This window comes from Gracilinanus agilis, chromosome 1 (genome assembly GCF_016433145.1).
Source record: "Gracilinanus agilis isolate LMUSP501 chromosome 1, AgileGrace, whole genome shotgun sequence".
Taxonomy (NCBI): domain Eukaryota; kingdom Metazoa; phylum Chordata; class Mammalia; order Didelphimorphia; family Didelphidae; genus Gracilinanus; species Gracilinanus agilis.
In genome coordinates this window covers 144,439,786-144,445,785 of record NC_058130.1, presented here as the reverse complement: position 1 = coordinate 144,445,785, position 6,000 = coordinate 144,439,786, and positions in this window count along the sequence as shown.

Genomic DNA, 6,000 nt, shown 5'->3' with positions numbered 1-6,000 from the left:
CAAATTAATTTACCTATTTAGTGCCATACCTATCAAGCTACCAAAAAAACTTCTTTACTGAATTAGAAAAATCTATAACAAATTTCATTTGGAATAACAAAAGATCAAGAATATCAAGGGAAATAATGAAAAAAAATGTGAAGGAAGGGGGCCTAGCAGTACCAGATATTAAACTGTAGTATAAAGCAGCAGTCATCAAAACAATATGGTACTGGCTAAGAGAGAGAGAGGAGGATCAATGGAATAGACTTGGGATAAATGACATCAGCAAGACAGTGTATGATAAACCCAAAGAGCCCAACTTTTGGGACATGAATCCACTATTTGACAAAAACTGCTGGGAAATTTGGAAAACAATATGGGAGAGATTAGGTCTAGATCAACATCTCACACCCTACACCAAGATAAATTCAGAATGGGTGAACGACTTGAATATAAAGAGGGAAACTATAAACATGTTAAGTGAACATAGAATAGTATATTTGTCAGATCTCTGGGAAAGGAAAGACTTTAAAACCAAGCAAGAGTTAGAGAAAATTACAAAATGTAAATTAAATGGTTTTGATTATATTAAACTAAAAAGTTTTTGTACAAACAAAAACAATGTAGTCAAAATCAGAAGGGAAACAACAAATTGGGAAAAAATCTTTATAACGAAAAACTCTGACAGGGGTCTAATCCCTCAAATATACAAGGAGTTAAAGCAATTGTATAAAACATCAAGCCATTCCCCAATTGATAAATGGGCAAGAGACATGAATAGGCAATTTTCAGGTAAAGAAATCAAAAGTATCAATAAGCACATGAGAAAGTGTTCCAAATCTCTAATAATTAGAGAAATGCAAATCAAAACAACTCTGAGGTATCACCTCACACCTAGCAGATTGGCTAAAATGAAAGAAGGGGAGAGTAATGAATGTTGGAGGGGATGTGGCAAAATTGGGACATTAATGCATTGCTGGTGGAGCTGTGAACTGATCCAGCCATTCTGGCTGGCAATTTGGAATCATGTTCAAAGGGCTATAAAAGAATGCCTTCCCTTTGATCCAGCCATACCATTGCTGGGTTTGTACCCCAAAGAGATCATAGATAAACAGACTTGTACGAAAATATTCATAGCTGAGCTTTTTGTGGTGGCAACAAATTGGAAAAGGAGGGTATGTCCTTCAATTGGGGAATGGCTGAACAAACTGTGGTATGTGCGGGTGATGGAATACTATTGTGCTAAAAGGAATAATAAACTGGAAAAGTTCCAGGCGAACTGGAGAGACCTCCAGGAACTGATGCAGAGCGAAAGGAACAGAGCCAGAAGAACTCTATACACAGTGACTGATATACTGTGGTAAAATTGAATGTAATGGACCTCTGTACCAGCAGCAATACAATGACCCAGGACAATTCTGAGGGATTTATGGTAAAGACGCTACCCACATTCAGAGGAAGGACTGCAGGAGAGGAAATATATAAGAAAAACAACTGCTTGAACGCATGGGTCGGGGTGGACATGATTGAGGGTGTGGACTCGAAACTACCACACCAATGCAACTACCAACAATTTGGAAATTGGTCTTGATCAAGGACACATGAGAAAACTAGTGGAAATGCGCATCGGCAATGGTTTGGGGGGTGGGGTGCGGGGGAACGGGGTTGAAGGGGAAAGGTGGAGCATGAATCATGTAACCATGTTAAAAATGAATATTAATAAATGTTAAAAAAAATCAAATATCTGAACTTTTGATATCTTCAGCAAGGAAACCAATAACTCATCTGGGACTGAGCTGGAAGGAATACAGTTGCCATCTGATGGTCTTCTGGGTTCTCCCAGAAGCTGCGATACTATCCTTGCTGAAGAAGGGGAAAAGATTAGGGAAACAGACATCCCCATTCTGTATTCTAAAAGAGATTAACTGTTATGTTCTTTCTTATTAAAATTTGTCCAATTTCATCTTGGTTTTTCTGGTTCCATAGCTTTATTACTGGATAGAAACCCTAAATCCAGCAGGAAAATAATCAATATCCAGCCTAGTAGCTACTGAGAGCACAAAGCCTGTTTTACTTTCTCCCAACAGAAGCTTCTCTCCATTCCTTCACTATTCCGTGGATTCAGTAGGATTCAGGCATGGCCACTGACATTTACAAATTCATTATTAGCTTTCATTATTATTTACTAAGTGCTAGCTCTTCCCCCTCCCCACCCCAGATAATGGGCTGACAGGGCATAAAAATTAAACCTAGTCCTTGTCCATGTGATGCAGTCTGACACAAAGAAGTCTTTTTCTATAAGACTCCAGAGGACTAATTTCATATGTGAAATACCATAAACTCTTCAATTCACTATTCCAGAGGCTTTTGACTTTCCTACATGATTCTTATAACAACAACAACAACAAGAATGACATTTATAGAGTATTTTATGGTTTCTTGTTTGATCCTCACTATAACCCTGTAAGGGTCTATTAGCCCAATTTTTTTTTTGTTATTGTTTTCAAGTTACTTTATTTTATTTTATTTTATTTTATGTTTTTAACATTTAATAATATTTATTTTTTAGAAAAGTTAACATGGTTACATGATTCATGCTCTTACTTTCCCCTTCACCCCCCCCCCCAGTTTTCTCCCCCCCCCATAGCCGATGCACATTTCCACTGGTTTTAACATGTTCCATTGATCAAGACCTATTTCCAAATTGTTGATAGTTGCATTGGTGTGGTAGTTTCGAATCTACATCCCCAATCATGTCTACCTCAACCCATGTGTTCAAGTAGTTGCTTTTCTTCTCTGTTTCCTCTCCTGTAGTTCTTCCTCTGAATGTGGGTAACGTTCTTTTCCATAAGTCCCTCAGAATTGTAATGGATTATTGCATTGCTGCTAGTACAGAAGTCCATTACATTCTATTTTACCATAGTGTATCAGTCTCTGTGTACAATGTTCTTCTGGCTCTGCTCCTTTCACTCTGCATCAATTCCTGGAGGTCTTTCCAGTTCACATGGAATTCCTCCAGTTTATTATTCCTTTGAGCACAATAGTATTCCATCACCAGCATATACCACAATTTGTTCAGCCTTTCCCCAATTGAAGGGCATATCCTCATTTTCCAGTTTTTTGCCACCACAAAAAGGGCAGCTATAAATATTTTCGTACAAGTCTGTTTATCTCTGATCTCTTTGGGGTACAAACCCAACAATGGTATGGCTGGATCAAAGGGCAGGCATTCTTTTATAGCCCTTTGAGCATAGTTCCAAATTGCCTTCCAGAATGGTTGGATCAGTTCACAACTATTAGCCCAATTTTAAGATGAGGAAACTGAGGAAAAGACAGGTTAAGTGATTCCTCAATTCTTCCTGATTCCAAGTCCTATGCTTTATTTATTCTATCACCTGGCTGCCTTGGGTTAAATTCCAAAATGTAGGGCTTAAATTTATGGTCAGACTAAATATAAGAGAAATGTGGTTGCCAATTTATAACCCAACTCAAAATGGCTTTTTAGTAATTTATTTACAAAAAGGTATGAAGAGTGAAAGTAGAGAAACAAGAAAGAAGGTAGAGAAGATATCTATCCTATCACTCTAGATGTTTGCTCTGGCTGGGCTCAAACCAGGCAGGGCTCATTAACCCTCCATTGGAGGGCCCTCAGTCAGAGGATCCAGTGGTGAATAAAGCAAGGGTTTCCCCCATGAGGCCTCCTCCAAGGCAGGGAGGCCTCTCTGGAAACTAATCTCTCCAGAAGCCAGGAAGACAGTCAACTTTTCACTCACCCAAGCAGTGGCTCCAAAGGGAGAATTTAAGAGTAGTCTTACCAGAAGCAGTCCAAGAGTCAGAATCCTAGTTCAAGCTGAGGTCCCAAGCCAGAGCTCCTCCAAGGCCAAGTTTGAAGGAGAAAAGTCCATTTGGAGAGGAAGTTCAGGGTTTTTATAGTGCTTTTTCCATGTCACTTTCTGTCCCTTTCTCCATTTTACAGGGACCTATTGCAGTCTTTAAATTTGCTTAGCACTGCCCAGTGGGCAGTCAGTCACTTCTGGAGGTATAAACTACTTTACTAAGCGGTTTGTGGACTTCCCCTTCTTAAACATTAAGTAGGGGTATCTTTGTTTTTTTGTTGATTAAATTTAAAAGTAGGCAGGGAAAAGTCAATCCTATCTTCACACAAATGATATTTCAAAAATTGAAACCAAAATAGAAACTAGGCCCAGTATACTGCCCTAGTGAGCAGTGAGTGGCTAACAGCTCTCTGATTGAAAGAGTTGGCATAGTGTGTGATTGAATAGTGTGCTTCCAGGCTCCATGACTAAGACCCTTCAAACTCCTTAATTATTTGTCCCTTTTCTCTCATTCAACTATCAAGCTTACATGGCACTGGTCCAAATGTAAAATTACTTTTGAAGACTGTCCTTATTTCTGGGGCAATCAGGTGGCTCAGTAGATGGAGCTCCAAGTTTAGAGATGGGAGCTTCTGGGTTCAAATGTGGCCTCAGATACTTCCTAGCTGTGCTACCCTGGGCAAGTCACTTAACCTCATTTGCCTAGCCCTTATTGCTCTTTCACCAATGAACTTATACTCCATACTGATTTTAATACAGAACATAAAAGTTTTTAAAAAAAGGATTGTCCCCATCTCTTTAGTTTTTCTTTCCTGAAGTTAAACATCACTTTGGTCAGGCTTTACTAAACATACATTGCTTAGTAACAATAACCCAAAGCCCACTAGCAATGACAGCCTACAAATTTTCCAAGCTAAAGAGGCACAGTCCAAATTCAGACCACAGAGAGAACAGTGAAAGTACCGTCCTCTGACTTCAGGGAGGCCTTGGAACTGTAGACAAAATCCCTTGTGACAAACAGGGATTCACTCAACTATAAGAGTATAAGATTAAAGGAGCTGAGTTATATAGAAGAAGAGTCTGAACTGTTGACAAAAGTCTTATCATCTCCTGGAGTCTTGAGTTTTGTCATCATAGGAGGGGGAGAAGAGATCTCACTCTAACTGGAATCTAGGTGTGTGTCTCAAAATTCAATTTTTAGAACTCTATTCAGTTCAATGAACATTTACTAAGTGCCTACTATGTGCCAGGCACTGTGCTAAGAACTGGAGATATGAAAAAGATGCAAAAGACAGCCCTCATCCTCAAGAAGCTTATAACCTAAGGAGGAAAACAACATGCAAACAAGTATATACAAAGCAAGATATATAGAGGATAAATAGGAACTAATTGATATTGGAATTAAGGGGTTAGAGGAAACTTCCTGTAAGGTGGTGGGACTTTACCTGGGATTTAAAGGGATTCTCATAGGTAGAGCTTCTTTCTAGTTATAAAGGTAGCATCACAGAAGAGACATTATGATTTATCACTTGTTCATATGGGTATATGATTTGGGGTCTTGGTTTTAAAGGGTTACTCTATTACAGAAATGAATAATACAGAAATAGGTTTTGAGTGATAAAACATGTATAACCCAGTGGAATTGCTTGTCATCTGGGGAGAGGGTGGAGGAAGAAGGGAGAGAGAGAACATGAATCATGTAACCATGGAAAAATATTTAAAAAAAATAAAATTATATTAAAAAAATAAAGATGAGCCTGTCCCAGTTTCACCCACATGCACCCATGAAAGAGAAAAATAATACCCCACTCTTGTTCTAATTCCCTGACTTTATCAATCAAGTCTAGTATGGTAAATGCTATTTCTCTACCCATTTCTTTTCCCTTGTCATATCTGGGCACAAGGAAATGAAAGGAGAAGGAAATATTGAGATCACAAAATTGATCAACTGACAAATAATAATTTCCTCTAGAAAATGAGAGGGTGTAAAAAGATGAACTCTAAGGTTCTTCCCTTACTCTTATGTTCTAAAGTAGCTCTTTTACAGACAGAAAAGTTGACTCAGAGATATTAGGTTAACATGCCAGGAATCACACAGCTACGAGTAATCATGTTAAGACTTAACGTCCCTTGTGATTACAAGACCAAGTGCTCTTTCCACTGCACCAAGCTACAAGAAGGT